The sequence below is a fragment of the Cavia porcellus genome, unplaced genomic scaffold (assembly GCF_034190915.1).
Source record: "Cavia porcellus strain 051 isolate PalLab524CR breed Dunkin Hartley unplaced genomic scaffold, mCavPor4.1 scaffold_39, whole genome shotgun sequence".
Lineage (NCBI taxonomy): Eukaryota > Metazoa > Chordata > Mammalia > Rodentia > Caviidae > Cavia > Cavia porcellus.
This window is the reverse complement of record NW_026947522.1, coordinates 5,333,055-5,353,328: the sequence shown is the minus strand read 5'-3', so window position 1 is coordinate 5,353,328 and position 20,274 is coordinate 5,333,055.

Genomic DNA, 20,274 nt, shown 5'->3' with positions numbered 1-20,274 from the left:
CATTGCCAGTCACTGCCTATCCTTATTCAGGCCCTCCGATTCACACCACCCCGTGATGTTTTTCTCACTCCTACTAATGAATGAGCTGTTAGAAACCATTACAATGCGTACCACCCGCGTTGTTTTTCAGATACCTAGCCTACATTGCCTCTGCATGTTTCGTGACCTCCCCACGCTGACCACCCCGTGGTGCTTTTCACCATCCTACATTGCCACTCACTGCCTATCCTAATTCAGGCCCTCTGATTCACACCACGCCGTGATATTTTTCTCACTCCTGCTAGTGAATGGCCTGTTAGAAATCCTTACAATGCGCACCAACCTGCGATGCTTTTCAGAAACCTATACTAAATTGCCACTGCATGTTTCCTTACCTCCCATGTTGACAAACCCATGGTGCTTTTCTCCATTCTACATTGACACTCACTGACTATGCTAATTCAGGCCCTCCGATTCACACCACTCCATGATGTTCTTGCCACTCCTACTTGTGAATGGCTTCTTAGAAACCCTTACAATGTGCACCACCGCGCGATTTTTTTCAGAAACCTTTCCTACATTGCCAATGCATTTTTCCTGACCTCCCCATGCTGACCAACCCGTGTTGCTTTTCTCCATTTTACATTGCCACTCACTGCCTATCCTAATTCAGGCACTCCGAATCACACCAGCCCGTGATGTTTTTCACACTCGTACTAGTGATTGTCCTGTTAGAAACCCGTACAATGCGCACCACCACGCGATGTTTTTTAGAAACCTATCCAGATTGCCACTGCATGTTTCCAGACTTCCCCGTCATGACCACCCCGAGGAGCTCTTCTCCATCCTACATTGCCACTCACTGCCTATCCTAATTCAGGCCCTCCGATTCACACCACTCCTGAAGTTTTTCTCACTCCTACAAGTGAAGGGCCTTTAAGAAAGCCTTATAATGCGCACCACCCCAAGATGTTTTCAGGAACCTATCCTACATTGCCACTGCAAGTTTCCTGACCTCCCCATTCTGACCACACCGTGGTGCTTTTCTCCATCCCACATTGCCACTTACTGCCTATCCTGATTCAGGCCCTCGGATTCACACCACGCCATGATGTTTTTCTCACTCCTACCAATGAATGGCCTTTTAGAAACTCTGACAATGCGCACCACCCGCGTTGTTTTTCAGAAACCTATCCTACATTGCCACTGCATGTTTCCTGACCTTCCCATGCTGACCACCCCGTAGTGCTTTTCTCCATCCTACATTGTCTCTCACTGCCTATCATAATTCAGGCCCTCGGATTCAAACCACCCTGTGATGTTTTTCTCACTCCTACTATTGAATGGCCTGTTAGAAACCGTTACAATACGCACCACCCCGTGATGTTTTTCAGAAACCTCTCCTACATTGCTACTGCATGTTTCCTGACCTCTCCATCCTGACCACCACATGGTGCTTTTCTCCATCCTACATTGCCACTCACTGCCTATCCTGATTCAGGCCCTCTGATTCACACCACCCCTTGATGTTTTTCTCACTCCTATTAGTGAATGGCTTGTTAGAAACCCTTACAATGAGCACCACCCGAGTTGTTTTTCAGAAACCTATCATACATTGCCACTGCATGTTTTCTGACCTCCCCATGCTGACCACCCCGTGGTGCTTTTCTCCATCCTACATTGCCACTCACTGCCAATCCTAATTCAGGCCCTCTGATTCACACCACCCCGTGATGTTTTTTTCACTCCTACGAGTGAATGGCCTGTTAGAAACCCTTACAATGCGCAACACCCCGCGATGTTTTTCAGAAACCTATCCTACACTGCCACTGCATGTTTCCTGACCTCCCCATCATGACCACCCCAAGGTCCTTTTCACCATCCTACATTGCCACTCACTTCCTATCCTAATTCAGGCACTCCGATTCACACCACTCCTGATGTTTTTCTCACTCCTACAAGTGAAGGGCCTTTAAGAAAGCCTTACAATGCGCACCACCCCAAGATGTTTTTCAGAAACCTATCCTACATTGCCACTGCAAGTTTCCTGACCTCCCCATTCTGACCACCCCGTGATGGTTTTCTCCATCCTACATTGCCACTCACTGCCTATCCTCATTCAGGCCCTCGGATTGACACCACGCCTTGTCGTTTTTCTCACTCCTACCACTGAATGGTCTTTTAGAAACTCTTACAATGCGCACCACCCGCGTTGTTTTTCAGAATCCTATCCTACATTGCCACTGCATGTTTCCTGACCTCCCCTTGCTGACCACACAGTGGTGCTTTTCTCCATCCTACATTGCCACTCACTGCCTATCCTAATTCAGGCCCTCTGATTCACACCACGTCGTGATGTTTTTCTCACTCCTACTAGTGAATGGCCTGTTAGAAACCCTTACAATTCTCACCACCCGCGATGTTTATCAGAAACCTATCCTACATTGCCACTGCATGTTTCCTGACCTCCCCATGCTGACAAAACCGTGGTGGTTTTCTCCATTATACATTACCACTCACTGCCTATCCTAATTCAGGCCCTCTGATTCACACCACGCCGTGATATTTTTCTCACTCCTGCTAGTGAATGGCCTGCTAGAAATCCTTACAATGCGCACCAACCTGCGATGTTTTTCACAAACCTATACTAAATTGCCACTGCATGTTTCCTTACCTCCCCATGCTGACAAACCCATGGTGCTTTTCTCCATTCTACGTTGTCACTCACTGCCTATCCTAATTCAGGCCCTCCGATTCACACCACCCCTGATGCTTTTCTCACTCCTACAAGTAATGGGCCTTTAAGAAAGACTTACAATGCGCACCACCCCAAGATGTTTTTTAGAAACCTATCCTACATTGCCAATGCATTTTTCCTGACCTCCCCATCATGACCACCCCAAGGTGTTTTCTCCATCCTACATTGCCACTCACTGTCTATCCTAATTCAGGCCCTCCGATTCACACCACCCCGTGATGTTTTTCTCACTCCTACTAGTGAATGGCCTGTTAGAAACCCTTACAATTCTCACCACACCGCGATGTTTTTCAGAAACCTATCCTACATTACCACTGCATGTTTCCTGACCTCCCCATGCTGACCAACCCGTGGTGCTTTTCTCCATTATACATTACCACTCACTGCCTATCCTAATTCAGGCTCTCCGATTCACACCACGCCGTGATTTTTTTCTCATTCCTGCTAGTGAATGGCCTGTTAGAAATCCTTACAATGCGCAGCAACCAGCGATGTTTTACACAAACCTATCCTAAATTGCTACTGCATGTTTCCTGACCTCCCCATGCTGACCAACCCGTGGTGCTTTTCTCCATTTTACATTGCCACTCACTGCCTATCCTAATTCAGGCTCTCCGACTCACAGCAGCCCGTGATGTTTTTCACACTCCTACTAGTTTATGTCCTGTTAGAAACCCTTACAATATGCACCTCCCAGCGATGTTTTTCAGAAACCTATCCTACACTGCAACTGCATGTTTCCTGACCTCCACATCATCACCCCCCCAAGGTGCTTTTCTCCATCCTACATTGCCACTCACTTCCTATCCTAATTCAGGCCCTCTGATTCACACCACTCCTGATGTTTTTCTCACTCCTACAAGTGAAGGGCCTTTAAGAAAGCCTTACAATGCGCACCTCCCCAAGATGTTTTTCAGAAAAATATCCTACATTGCCACTGCAAGTTTCCTGACCTCCCCATTCTGACCACCCCGTGATGTTTTTCTCCATCCTTCATTGCCACTCACTGCCTATCCTCATTCAGGCCCTCAGATTAACACCATGCCGTGATGTTTTTCTCACTCCTACCAGTGAATGGTCTTTTAGAAACTCTTACAATGCGCACCACCCGCGTTGTTTTTCAGAATTCTATCCTACATTGCCACTACATGTTTCCTGACCTCCCCATGCTGACCACCCTGTGGTGCTTTTCTCCATCCTACATTGCCACTCACTGTCTATCCTAATTCAGGCCCTCTGATTCACACCACCCCGTGATGTTTTTCTCACTCCTACTAGGAAATGGCCTGTTAGGAACCCTTATAATGCGCACCACCATGCGATATTTTTCAGAAACGTATCCTACATTGCCACTGCATGTTTCCTGATCTCCCCATGCTGACAAACCCGTGGTCCTTTTCTCCATTTTACATTACCACTCACTGCCTATCCTGATTCAGGCCCTCCCATTCACACCACACCCTGTTGTATTTCTCACTCCTATTAGTTAATGGCCTGTTAGAAACCATTACAATGCGCACCACCCCTCGATGTTTTTCAGATACCTATCCTACATAGCCACTTCATGTTTCCTGACCTCCACAACCTGAGCACCCCGTGGTGCTTTTCTCCAACCTACATTGCCCCTCAATGCCTATCCTAATTCAGGCCCTCCGATTCACACCACGGCGTGATGTTTTTCTAACTCCTACTAGTGAATGGCCTTTTAGAAACCCTTCCAATGTGCACCACCCGCGTTGTTTTTCAGATACCTATCCTAAACTGCATGTTTCCTGACCTCCCCATGCTGACCACCCCGTGGTGCTTTTCTCCATCCTACATTGCCACTCACTGCCTATCCTTATTCAGGCCCTCCAATTCATACCACCCTGTGATGTTTTTCTCACTCCTACTAGTGAATGGCCTGTTAGAAACCCTTACAGTTCTCACCACACCGCGATGTTTTTCAGAAACCTATCCTACATTGCCACTGCATGTTTCCTGACCTCCCCATGCTGACCAACCCGTGGTGCTTTTCTCCATTATACATTACCACTCACTGCCTATCCTAATTCAGGCCCTCCGATTCACACCACGCCATGATATTTTTCTCATTCCTGCTAGGGAATGGACTGTTAGAAATCCTTACAATGCGCACCAACCCGCGATGTTTTTCAGATACCTATCCTACATAGACAATGCATGTTTCCTTACCTCCCCATCCTGAAAAAATGTGGTGCTTTTCTCCAACCTACATTGCCCCTCACTGCCTATCCTAATACAGGCACTCTGATTCACACCACCCCGTGATGTTTTTCTCACTCCTACTAGTGAATGGCCTGTTAGAATCCCTTACAATGTGCACCACCTGCGTTGTTTTTCAGATACCTATCCTACACTGCATGTTTCCTGACCTCCCCATGCTGACCACCCCGTGGTGCTTTTCTCCATCCTACATTGCCACTCACTGCCTATCCTAATTCAGGCCCTCCGATTCACCCCACCCCGTGATGATTTTCTCACTCCTACTAGTGAAAGTCCTGTTAGAAACCCTTACAATGCGCAACACCACAAGATGTTTTTCAGAAACCTATCCTACATTGCCATTGCATGTTTCGAACCTCCCCATGCTGACCAACCCGTGGTGCTTTTCTCCATTTTACCTTGTACTCACTGCCTTTCGTAATTCAGGCCCTCCGATTCAAACCACCCCGTGATGTTTTTCTCACTCCTTCTAGTGAATGGCCTGTTAGAAACCCTTACAATGCGCACCACCCCGCGATGTTTTTCAGAAACCTATCCTATATTGCCACTGCATGTTTCCTGACCTCCCCATGCTGACCAACCCGTGGTGCTTTTCTCCATTTTACATTGCCACTCACTGCCTATCCTAATTCAGGCTCTCCGACTCACCGCAGCCCGTGATGTTTTTCACACTCCTACTAGTTTATGTCCTGTTAGAAACCCTTACAATATGCACCTCCCAGCGATGTTTTTCAGAAACCTATCCTACACTGCCACTGCATGTTTCCTGACCTCCACATCATCACCACCCCAAGGTGCTTTTCTCCATCCTACATTGCCACTCACTTCCTATCCTAATTCAGGCCCTCCGATTCACACAACTCCTGATGTTTTTCTCACTCCTACAAGTGAAGGGCCTTTAAGAAAGCCTTACAATGCACACCTCCCCAAGATGTTTTTCAGAAAAATATCCTACATTGCCACTGCAAGTTTCCTGACCTCCCCATTCTGACCACCCCGTGATGTTTTTCTCCATCCTTCATTGCCACTCACTGCCTATCCTCATTCAGGCCCTCAGATTAACACCATGCCGTGATGTTTTTCTCACTCCTACCAGTGAATGGTCTTTTAGAAACTCTTACAATGCGCACCACCCACGTTGTTTTTCAGAATTCTATCCTACATTGCCACTACATGTTTCCTGACCTCCCCATGCTGACCACCCTGTGGTGCTTTTCTCCATCCTACATTGCCACTCACTGTCTATCCTAATTCAGGCCCTCTGATTCACACCACCCCGTGATGTTTTTCTCACTCCTACTAGTGAATGACCTGTTAGAAACCCTTACAATTCTCACCACCCGCGATGTTTTTCAGAAACCTATCCTACATTGCCACTGCATGTTTCCTGACCTCCCCATGCTGACAAACCGGTGGTGCTTTTCTCCATTATACATTACCACTCACTGCCTATCCTAATTCAGGCCCTCTGATTCACACCACGCCGTGATATTTTTGTCAATCCTGCTAGCGAATGGCCTGTTAGAAATCCTTACAAGGCGCACCAACCTGCGATGTTTTTCACAAACCTATACTAAATTGCCACTGCATGTTTCCGTACCTCCCCATGCTGACAAACCCATGGGGATTTTCTCCATTCTACATTGACACTCACGGCCTATCCTAATTCAGGCCCTCCGATTCACACCACTCTATGATGTTTTTGCCACTCCTACTTGTGAATGGCTTGTTAGAAACCCTTACAATGTGCACCACACCGCGATTTTTTCAGAAACCTTTCCTACATTGCCACTGCATGTTTCCTGACCTCCACATGCTGACCACCCCGTGGTGCTTTTCTCCATCCTACATTGCCACTTCCTGCCTATCCTGATTCAGGCCCTCGGATTCACACCACGCCGTGATGTTTGTCTCACTCCTACCGATGAATGGCCTTTAAAAACTCTTACAATACGCACCACACGCGTTGTTTTTCAGAAACCTATCCTACATTGCCACTGCATGTTTCCAGACCTCCCCATGCTGACCACCCCGTAGTGCTTTTCTCCATCCTACATTGTCACTCACTGCCTATCATGATTCAGGCCCTTGGATTCAAACCACCCTGTGATGTTTTTCTCACTCCTACTATTGATAGGCCTGTTAGAAACACTTACAATGCGCACCACCCCGCGATATTTTTCAGAAACTTATCTAACATTGCCACTGCATTTTTCCTGACCTCCCCATGCTGACCACACCTGGTGCTTTTCCCCATGCTACATTGCACTCACTGGTTATCCTGATTCAGGCCCTCTGATTCACACCACACTTTGATGTATTTCTCACTCCTACTAGTGAATGGCCTGTTAGAAACCGTTACAATACGCACTACCCCGCGATGTTTTTCAGAAACCTCTCCTACATTGCCACGGCATGTTTCCTGACCTGTCCATCCTGACCACCACATTGTGCTTTTCTCCATGCTACATTCCCACTCACTGCCTATCCTGATTCATGCCCTCTAATTCATACCACCCCGTGATGTTTTTCTTACTCCTACTAGTGAATGGCCTCTTAGAAACCCTTACAATGCACACCACCCGCGATGTTTTTCAGAAACATATCCCACATTGCCACTGCATGTTTTCTGACCTCCCTGTGCTGACCACGCCGTGGTGCTTTTTTCCATCCTAAATTGCCACTCACTGCCTATCCTAATTCAGGCGCTCCGATTCACACCACCCCGTGATGTTTTTCTCACTCCTACTAGTGAAAGGCCTGTTAGAAACCCTTACAATTCTCAACACCCCGTGATGTTTTTCAGAAACCTAACCTACATTGCCATTGCATATTTCCTGACCTCCCCTTGCTGACCAACCCGTGGTGCTTTTCTCCATTTTACATTACCACTCACTGCGTATCCTGATTCAGGCCCTCCGATTCACACCACACCGTTGATTTTTTCTCACTCCTGCTAGTGAATGGCCTGTTAGGAACCCTTATAATGCGCACCACCATGCGATATTTTTCAGAAACGTATCCTACATTGCCACTGCATGTTTCCTGATCTCCCCATGCTGACAAACCCGTGGTCCTTTTCTCCATTTTACATTACCACTCACTGCCTATCCTGATTCAGGCCCTCACATTCACACCACACCGTTGTATTTCTCACTCCTATTAGTTAATGGCCTGTTAGAAACCATTACAATGCGCACCACCCCTCGATGTTTTTCAGATACCTATCCTACATAGCCACTTCATGTTTCCTGACCTCCACAACCTGACCACCCCGTGGTGCTTTTCTCCAACCTACATTGCCCCTCAATGCCTATCCTAATTCAGGCCCTCCGATTCACACCACGGCGTGATGTTTTTCTAACTCCTACTAGTGAATGGCCTTTTAGAAACCCTTACAATGTGCACCACCCGCGTTGTTTTTCAGATACCTATCCTACACTGCATGTTTCCTGACCTCCCCATGCTGACCACCCCATGGTGCTTTTCTCCATCCTACATTGCCACTCACTGCCTATCCTTATTCAGGCCCTCCGATTCATAACACCCCGTGATGTTTTTCTCACTCCTACTAGTGAATGGCCTGTTAGAAACACTTAGAGTTCTCACCACACCGCGACGTTTTTCAGAAACCTATCCTACATTGCCAATGCATATTTCCTGACCTCCACATGCTGACCAACCCGTGGTGCTTTTCTCCATTATACATTACCACTCACTGCCTATCCTAATTCAGGCCCTCCGATTCACACCACGCCATGATATTTTTCTCATTCCTGCTAGGGAATGGACTGTTAGAAATCCTTACAATGCGCACCAACCCGCGAAGTTTTTCAGATACCTATCCTACATAGACAATGCATGTTTCCTTACCTCCCCATCCTGAAAAAATGTGGTGCTTTTCTCCAACCTACATTGCCCCTCACTGCCTATCCTAATACAGGTACTCTGATTCACACCACCCCGTGATGTTTTTCTCACTCCTACTAGTGAATGGCCTGTTAGAATCCCTTACAATGTGCACCATCTGCGTTGTTTTTCAGATACCTATCCTACACTGCATGTTTCCTGACCTCCCCATGCTGACCACCCCTGGTGCTTTTCTCCATCCTACATTGCTGCTTACTCCGTATCCTGATTCAGCCCCTCCGATTCACACCACACCGTGATGATTTTCTCACTCCTACTAGTGAAAGGCTTGTTAGAAACCCTTACAATGTGCACCGCCCGCGTTGTTTTTCAGATACCTATCCTACACTGCATGTTTCCTGAGCTCCCCATGCTGACCTCCCCTGGTGATTTTCTCCATTCAATATTGCCACTTACTGCCTATCCTGATTCAGCCCCTCCATTTCACAACACACCGTGATGTTTTTCTCACTCCTACTAGTGAAAGGACTGTTAGAAACCCTTACAATTTTCTCCACTCCGCGATGTTTTTCAGAATCCTATCCTACATTGCCATTGCATGTTTCGAACCTCCCCATGCTGACCAACCCGTGGTGCTTTTCTCCATTTTACCTTGTACTCACTGCCTTTCGTAATTCAGGCCCTCCGATTCAAACCACCCCGTGATGTTTTTCTCACTCCTTCTAGTGAATGGCCTGTTAGAAACCCTTACAATATGCACTACCCCGCGATGTTTTTCAGAAACCTATCCTATATTGCCACTGCATGTTTCCTGACCTCCCCATGCTGACCACGCCATGGTGCTATTCTCCATGCTACATTGCCACTCACTGCCTATCCTAATTCAGGCCCTCCGATTCACACCACCCCGTGATATTTTTCTCACTTCTTGTAGTGAATGGCGTGCTTGAAACACTTGCAATGCGCACCACCCCGTTATGTTTTTCAGAAACCTATCCTACTTGGCAAATGCATGTTTCCTGACCTCCCCATGCTGACCAACCCGTGGTGCTTTTCTTCATCCTACATTGCCACTCACTGCCTATCCTTATTCAGGACCTCCGGTTCACACCAGCCCATGATGTTTTTGTCATTCCTACTATTAAATGGCCTGTTAGAAACACTTACAATGCGCACCACCCAGCGATGATTTTCAAAACCTATCCTACATTGCCACTGCATGTTTCCTGACCTCCCCATGCTGACCACCCCGTGGTGATTTTCTTCATCCTACATTGCCACTCACTGCCTATCCTAATTCAGGCCCTCCAATTCACCCCACCCCGTTATGATTTTCTCACTCCTACTAGTGAAAGTCCTGTTAGAAACCCTTACAGTGCGCACCACCATGCGATGTTTTTCAGAAACCTATTCTACATTGCCAATGCATGTTTCCTGACCTCCCAATCATGACCACCCCGTGGTGCTTTTCTCCATCCTACATTGCCACTCACTGCCTATCCTAATTCAGGCCCTCCGATTCACACCACCCCTGATGTTTTTCTAACTCCTACTAGTGAATGGCCTGTTAGAAAGCCTTACAATGCGCAACACCACAAGATGTTTTTCAGAAACCTATCCTACATTACCACTGCATGTTTCCTGCCCTCACCATGCTGACCACCCCTGGTGCTTTTCTCCATCCTACATTGCCGCTTACTCCCTATCCTGATTCAGCCCCTCCGATTCACACCACACCGTGATGATTTTCTCACTCCTACTAGTGAAAGGCTTGTTAGAAACCCTTACAATGTGCACCGCCCGCGTTGTTTTTCAGATACCTATCCTACACTGCATCGTTCCTGAACTTCCCATGCTGACCTCCCCTGGTGATTTTCTCCATTCAATATTGCCACTTACTGCCTATCCTGATTCAGCCCCTCCATTTCACAACACACCGTGATGTTTTTCTCACTCCTACTAGTGAAAGGACTGTTAGAAACCCTTACAATTTTCTCCACTCCGTGATGTTTTTCAGAATCCTATCCTACATTGCCATTGCATGTTTCGAACCTCCCCATGCTGACCAACCCGTGGTGCTTTTCTCCATTTTACCTTGTACTCACTGCCTTTCGTAATTCAGGCCCTCCGATTCAAACCACCCCGTGATGTTTTTCTCACTCCTTCTAGTGAATGGCCTTTTAGAAACCCTTACAATGCGCACCACCCCGCGATGTTTTTCAGAAACCTATCCTATATTGCCACTGCATGTTTCCTGACCTCCCCATGCTGACCACGCCATGGTGCTATTCTCCATGCTACATTGCCACTCACTGCCTATCCTAATTCAGGCCCTCCGATTCACACCACCCCGTGATATTTTTCTCACTTCTTGTAGTGAATGGCGTGCTTGAAACACTTGCAATGCGCACCACCCCGTTATGTTTTTCAGAAACCTATCCTACTTGGCAAATGCATGTTTCCTGACCTCCCCATGCTGACCAACCCGTGGTGCTTTTCTTCATCCTACATTGCCACTCACTGCCTATCCTAATTCAGGACCTCCGATTCACACCAGTCCATGATGTTTTTGTCACTCCTACTATTAAATGGCCTGTTAGAAACACTTACAATGCGCACCACCCAGTGATGATTTTCAAAACCTATCCTACATTGCCACTGCATCTTTCCTGACCTCCCCATGCTGACCACCCCGTGGTGATTTTCTTCATCCTACATTGCCACTCACTGCCTAAGCTAATTCAGGACCTCCAATTCACAACAGCCCGTGATGTTTTTCCCACTCCTACTAGTGAATGGCCTGTTAGAAACCCTTACAATATGCACCACCCCGCGATGTTTTTCAGAAACCTATCTTACATTGCCACTGCATGTTTCGAACCTCCCCATGTTGACCAACCTGTTGTGCTTTTCTCCATTTTACATTGCCATTCACTGCCTTTCCTAATTCAGGCACTCAGATTAACACAACCCCGTGATATTTTTCAAACTCCAACTAGTGAATGGCCTGTTAGAAACCCTTACAATGAGCACCACCCCGCGATGTTTTTCAGAAACATATCCCACATTGCCACTGCATGTTTTCTGACCTCCCTGTGCTGACCACGCCGTGGTGCTTTTTTCCATCCTAAATTGCCACTCACTGCCTATCCTAATTCAGTCGCTCCGATTCACACCACCCCGTGATGTTTTTCTCACTCCTACTAGTGAAAGGCCTGTTAGAAACCCTTACAATTCTCAACACCCCGTGATGTTTTTCAGAAACCTAACCTACATTGCCATTGCATATTTCCTGACCTCCCCTTGCTGACCAACCCGTGGTGCTTTTCTCCATTTTACATTACCACTCACTGCGTATCCTGATTCAGGCCCTCCGATTCACACCACACCATTGATTTTTTCTCACTCCTGCTAGTGAATGGCCTGTTAGGAACCCTTATAATGCGCACCACCATGCGATATTTTTCAGAAACGTATCCTACATTGCCACTGCATGTTTCCTGATCTCCCCATGCTGACAAACCCGTGGTCCTTTTCTCCATTTTACATTACCACTCACTGCCTATCCTGATTCAGGCCCTCCCATTCACACCACACCCTGTTGTATTTCTCACTCCTATTAGTTAATGGCCTGTTAGAAACCATTACAATGCGCACCACCCCTCGATGTTTTTCAGATACCTATCCTACATAGCCACTTCATGTTTCCTGACCTCCACAACCTGACCACCCCGTGGTGCTTTTCTCCAACCTACATTGCCCCTCAATGCCTATCCTAATTCAGGCCCTCCGATTCACACCACGGCATGATGTTTTTCTAACTCCTACTAGTGAATGGCCTTTTAGAAACCCTTACAATGTGCACCACCCGCGTTATTTTTCAGATACCTATCCTACACTGCATGTTTCCTGACCTCCCCATGCTGACCACCCCATGGTGCTTTTCTCCATCCTACATTGCCACTCACTGCCTATCCTTATTCAGGCCCTGTGATTCATACCACCCCGTGATGTTTTTCTCACTCCTACTAGTGAATGGCCTGTTAGAAACACTTAGAGTTCTCACCACACCGCAACGTTTTTCAGAAACCTATCCTACATTGCCAATGCATATTTCCTGACCTCCACATGCTGACCAACCCGTGGTGCTTTTCTCCATTATACATTACCACTCACTGCCTATCCTAATTCAGGCCCTCCGATTCACACCACGCCATGATATTTTTCTCATTCCTGCTAGGGAATGGACTGTTAGAAATCCTTACAATGCGCACCAACCCGCGATGTTTTTCAGATACCTATCCTACATAGACAATGCATGTTTCCTTACCTCCCCATCCTGAAAAAATGTGGTGCTTTTCTCCAACCTACATTGCCCCTCACTGCCTATCCTAATACAGGTACTCTGATTCACACCACCCCGTGATGTTTTTCTCACTCCTACTAGTGAATGGCCTGTTAGAATCCCTTACAATGTGCACCACCTGCGTTGTTTTTCAGATACCTATCCTACACTGCATGTTTCCTGACCTCCCCATGCTGACCACCCCTGGTGCTTTTCTCCATCCTACATTGCTGCTTACTCCCTATCCTGATTCAGCCCCTCCGATTCACACCACACCGTGATGATTTTCTCACTCCTACTAGTGAAAGGCTTGTTAGAAACCCTTACAATGTGCACCGCCCGCGTTGTTTTTCAGATACCTATCCTACACTGCATGTTTCCTGAGCTCCCCATGCTGACCTCCCCTGGTGATTTTCTCCATTCAATATTGCCACTTACTGCCTATCCTGATTCAGCCCCTCCATTTCACAACACACCGTGATGTTTTTCTCACTCCTACTAGTGAAAGGACTGTTAGAAACCCTTACAATTTTCTCCACTCCGCGATGTTTTTCAGAATCCTATCCTACATTGCCATTGCATGTTTCGAACCTCCCCATGCTGACCAACCCGTGGTGCTTTTCTCCATTTTACCTTGTACTCACTGCCTTTCGTAATTCAGGCCCTCCGATTCAAACCACCCCGTGATGTTTTTCTCACTCCTTCTAGTGAATGGCCTGTTAGAAACCCTTACAATATGCACTACCCCGCGATGTTTTTCAGAAACCTATCCTATATTGCCACTGCATGTTTCCTGACCTCCCCATGCTGACCACGCCATGGTGCTATTCTCCATGCTACATTGCCACTCACTGCCTATCCTAATTCAGGCCCTCCGATTCACACCACCCCGTGATATTTTTCTCACTTCTTGTAGTGAATGGCGTGCTTGAAACACTTGCAATGCGCACCACCCCGTTATGTTTTTCAGAAACCTATCCTACTTGGCAAATGCATGTTTCCTGACCTCCCCATGCTGACCAACCCGTGGTGCTTTTCTTCATCCTACATTGCCACTCACTGCCTATCCTTATTCAGGACCTCCGGTTCACACCAGCCCATGATGTTTTTGTCACTCCTACTATTAAATGGCCTGTTAGAAACACTTACAATGCGCACCACCCAGCGATGATTTTCAAAACCTATCCTACATTGCCACTGCATGTTTCCTGACCTCCCCATGCTGACCACCCCGTGGTGATTTTCTTCATCCTACATTGCCACTCACTGCCTATCCTAATTCAGGCCCTCCAATTCACCCCACCCCGTTATGATTTTCTCACTCCTACTAGTGAAAGTCCTGTTAGAAACCCTTACAGTGCGCACCACCATGCGATGTTTTTCAGAAACCTATTCTACATTGCCAATGCATGTTTCCTGACCTCCCAATCATGACCACCCTGTGGTGCTTTTCTCCATCCTACATTGCCACTCACTGCCTATCCTAATTCAGGCCCTCCGATTCACACCACCCCTGATGTTTTTCTAACTCCTACTAGTGAATGGCCTGTTAGAAAGCCTTACAATGCACAACACCACAAGATGTTTTTCAGAAACCTATCCTACATTACCACTGCATGTTTCCTGCCCTCCCCATGCTGACCACCAGTGGTGCTTTTCTCCATCCTACATTGCCGCTTACTCCCTATCCTGATTCAGCCCCTCCGATTCACACCACACCGTGATGATTTTCTCACTCCTACTAGTGAAAGGCTTGTTAGAAACCCTTACAATGTGCACCGCCCGCGTTGTTTTTCAGATACCTATCCTACACTGCATCGTTCCTGAGCTTCCCATGCTGACCTCCCCTGGTGATTTTCTCCATTCAATATTGCCACTTACTGCCTATCCTGATTCAGCCCCTCCATTTCACAACACACCGTGATGTTTTTCTCACTCCTACTAGTGAAAGGACTGTTAGAAACCCTTACAATTTTCTCCACTCCGTGATGTTTTTCAGAATCCTATCCTACATTGCCATTGCATGTTTCGAACCTCCCCATGCTGACCAACCCGTGGTGCTTTTCTCCATTTTACCTTGTACTCACTGCCTTTCGTAATTCAGGCCCTCCGATTCAAACCACCCCGTGATGTTTTTCTCACTCCTTCTAGTGAATGGCCTTTTAGAAACCCTTACAATGCGCACCACCCCGCGATGTTTTTCAGAAACCTATCCTATATTGCCACTGCATGTTTCCTGACCTCCCCATGCTGACCACGCCATGGTGCTATTCTCCATGCTACATTGCCACTCACTGCCTATCCTAATTCAGGCCCTCCGATTCACACCACCCCGTGATATTTTTCTCACTTCTTGTAGTGAATGGCGTGCTTGAAACACTTGCAATGCGCACCACCCCGTTATGTTTTTCAGAAACCTATCCTACTTGGCAAATGCATGTTTCCTGACCTCCCCATGCTGACCAACCCGTGGTGCTTTTCTTCATCCTACATTGCCACTCACTGCCTATCCTAATTCAGGACCTCCGATTCACACCAGTCCATGATGTTTTTGTCACTCCTACTATTAAATGGCCTGTTAGAAACACTTACAATGCGCACCACCCAGTGATGATTTTCAAAACCTATCCTACATTGCCACTGCATCTTTCCTGACCTCCCCATGCTGACCACCCCGTGGTGATTTTCTTCATCCTACATTGCCACTCACTGCCTAAGCTAATTCAGGACCTCCGATTCACAACAGCCCGTGATGTTTTTCCCACTCCTACTAGTGAATGGCCTGTTAGAAACCCTTACAATATGCACCACCCCGCGATGTTTTTCAGAAACCTATCTTACATTTCCACTGCATGTTTCGAACCTCCCCATGTTGACCAACCTGTTGTGCTTTTCTCCATTTTACATTGCCACTCACTGCCTTTCCTAATTCAGGCACTCAGATTAACACAACCCCGTGATATTTTTCAAACTCCAACTAGTGAATGGCCTGTTAGAAACCCTTACAATGAGCACCACCCCGCGATGTTTTTCAGAAACATATCCCACATTGCCACTGCATGTTTTCTGACCTCCCTGTGCTGACCACGCCGTGGTGCTTTTTTCCATCCTACATTGCCACTCACTGCCTATCCGAATTCAGGCCCTCTGATTCACACCGCGCCGTGATGTTTTTATCACTGCTACAAGTGAATGGCCTGTTATAAATCATTACAATGAGCACCACCCCGCAATGTTTTCCTGAAACCTATCCTACATTGCCACCGCATGTTTCCTGACCTCCCCATGCTGACCATCCCGTGGTGCTTTTCTACATCCTACATAGCCTTTCACTGCCTAACCTAATTCAGGCCTTCATATTCACCTCACTCCGTGATGACTGTCTCACTGCTACTAGAGAATGGCCTGTTAGAAACCCTTACAACGCGCACCACCCCTTGATGTTTTTCAGAAACCTATCCTACATTGCCACCGCATGTTTCCTTACCTCGCCTTGCTAACTACGGGGTGATGCCTTTCTCCATCCTCATTGCCACTCACTGCCTATGCTAATTCAGGCCCGCTGATTCAAACCCCACTGTGATGTTTTTCTCACTCCTACTTTTGAATGGCCTGTTAGAAAACCATACAATGCGCACCACCCTGCGATGTTTTTCAGAAACCTATCCTACATTGCCACCGCATATTTCCTGACCTCCCAGTGCTGAGCACCCTTGGTGCTTTACTCCATCCTACCTTGCCACTCACTGGCTATTCTAACTTAGGCCCTCTGACTCACACCCCCCTGTGATGTTTTTCTCACTCCTACTTGTGAATGGCCTGTTAGAAACCCTTACAATGCACACCACCCCTCGATGTTTTTCAGAAACCTATCCTACATTGCCACCGCATGTTTCCTGACCTCCCCAGCCTGACCACGCCGTGGTGCTTTTCCCCATCCTACATTGCCAATCACTGCCTATCCTATTTCAGGCCCTCCAAAGCAAACCACCCCGTGACGTTTTTAACACTCCTACTAGTGAAAGGCCTGTTGGAAACCCTTACAATGCGCACCACCCCTTGATGTTTTTCAGAAACCTATCCTACATTGCCACCGCATGTTTGCTGAGCTCCCCATGCTGAATAGCCTGTGGTGCTTTTCTCCATCCTACATTGCCACTCACTGCCTATCCTAATTCAGACACTCCGATTCACACCACCCCATGATGTTTTTCTCACTCCTACTAGTGAATGGCCTGTTAGAAACTCTTACAATGCGCCTCACCCCACGATGTATTTCAGAAACGTATCCTATATTGCCACCACATGTTTAAAGACCTCCCCATTCTGACCACCCCGTGGTGCTTTTCCCCATCCTACATTGCCAATCACTGCCTATGCTAATTCAGGCCCTCTGATTCACACCACCCCGTAATGTTTTTCTCACTCCTACTAGTGAATGGCCTGTTGAAAAACCATACAATGTGCACCACACCGCGATGTTTTTCAGAAACCTATCCTACTTTGCCACCGCATATTTCCTGACCTCCCAATGCTGACCAGCCTTGGTGCTTTTCTCCATCCTACATTTCCACTCTCTGGCTATTCTAACTTAGGCCCTCCGACTCACACCCACTGTGATATTTTGTCACTCCTACTTGTGAATGGCCTGTAAGAAACCCTTACAATGCACACCACACCACGATGTTGTTCAGAAACCTATCCTACATTGTCACTGCATGTTTTGTGACCTCCCCATGCTCACCACGGCTTCTTGCTTTTCTCCATCCTACATTACCACACACTGCCTAATCTAATTCAGGCCCTCCTATTCACACCACCCCATGATGTTTTTCTAACTCCTACTAGTGAATGGCCTGTTAGAAACCCTTACAATGCGCACCACTCCTCCATGTTTTTCAGAAACCTATCCTACATTGCCACTTCATGTTTGATAATCTACCCATGCTCACCGCCAGTCTTGCTTTGCTAGATCCTACAATGCTACTCACTGCCTAATCTATTTCAGGCCCTCCAATTCACACCACCCCATGATGTTTTTCTCACTCCTACTAGTGAATGGCCTGTTAGAAACCCTTACAATGTGACCACCCCGCTAAGTTTTTGACAAACGTATGCTACATTGCCACCGCATGTTTCCTGACCTCCCCATGCTGACCATCCAGTTGTGCTTCTCCTTCCTACATTGCCACTCAATGCCTATCCTAATTCAGGCCTTCCGATTCACATCACTCCATGATGTTTTTCTCACTCCTACTAGTGAATGGCCTGTTAGAAACCCTTACAATGCGCACAACCCAGAGTTGTTTTTCAGAATCCTATCGTACATGGCCACCGGATATTTCCTGACCTCAACAAGCTGACCACCCTGTGGTGCTTTTCTCCATCCTACATTGCTACTCATTGACTATGCTAATTCAGGTCCTCGGATTCACACCTCCCCGTTCTGTTTTTCTCACTCCTACTAGTGAATGGCCTGTTGGAAACCCTTGCAATGCGCACCACCCCGCCACGTTTTCCAGAAACCTATCCTACATTGCCACTTCATGTATCCTGACCTCCCCATGCTCACTGCCACGTCTTGATTTGCTAGATCCTACATTGCCACTCACTGCCTAATCTAATTGAGGCCCTGCGATTCACAAAACCCCATGATGTTTTTCTCACTCCTACGAGTGAATGGCCTGTTAGAAACCCTTACAATGCGCAACACCTCTTGATGTTTATCAGAAACCTATCCTACATTGCCACCGCATGTTTCCTGACCTCTTCATTCTGAATAACCCGTGGTGCTTTTCTCCATCCTACATTGGCACTCAATGCCTATTCTAATTCAGGCCCTCTGATTCACACAACCCGTGATATTTTTCTCTCTCCTACTAGTGAATGGCCTGTTACAAACACTTACAATGCACACCACACTGAAATGTTTTTCAGAAACCTATCCTACATTGAAACTGCATGTTTCCTGACCTCCCCATGCTAACCACACCGTCTTGCTTTTCTCGATCATACATTGACACTCAATGCCTATTCTAATTCAGGCCATCCGATTCACACCACCCCGTGATGTTTTTCTCACTCCTACTAGTGAATGGCCTGTTAGAAACCCTTACAATGCGCACCACCCACAGATGTTTTTCAGAATCCTATCCTACATTGCCACTTCATGTTTCCTGACCTCCCCATGCTGACCATCCCATGGTGCTTTTCTCCATCCTACATTGCCACTCAATGCCAATTCTAATTCAGGCCCTCTGATTCACACCACCCCGTGATGTTTTTCTCCCTCCTACTAGTGAATGGCCTGTTTGAAAACCTTACAATCTGCACCACCCCGCTATGTTTTTCACAAACCAATGCTACATTGCCACTGCATTTTGCCTGACCTCCCCATGCTAACCACCCCGTCTTGCTTTTCTCCATCCTACATTGCCACTCAATGCCTATTCTAATTCAGGCCCTCCGAATCACACCACCCCGTGATGTTTTTCTCACTCCTACTAGTGAATCGCCGGTTAAAAACCCTTACAATGCTCACCAACCTGAAATGTTTTTCAGCAATCTATCCTACATGGCCAACGGATGTTTCCTGACCTCCCCATGCTGAGCACCCCGTGGTGCTTTTTCCCATCCTACATTGCCACTCACTGCCTATCCAAATACAGGCCCCTAGATTCACACCAACCCGTGATGTTTTTCTCACCCCTATTAGTGAATGGCCTCTTCGAAACCTTTACAATGCGCACCAGCCCGCTATGTTTTTCAGAAACCTATGCTACATTGCCACCGCATGTTTCCTAACCTCCACATGCTGACCAACCCGTGGTGATTTTCTGTATCCTACATTGTGACTCACTGCCTATCGTAATTCAGGCCCTCCGATTCACGCCACCCCATGATGTTTTTCTCACTCCTACTAGTGAATGGCCTGTTAGAAACCCTTACAATGCGCACCACCACGCGATGTTTTTCAGAAACCTATCCTACCTTGCCACTTCCTGTTTCCTGACCTCACCATGCTCACCGCCCCGTCTTGCTTTGCTAGATCCTACACTGCCACTCACTGATTAATCAA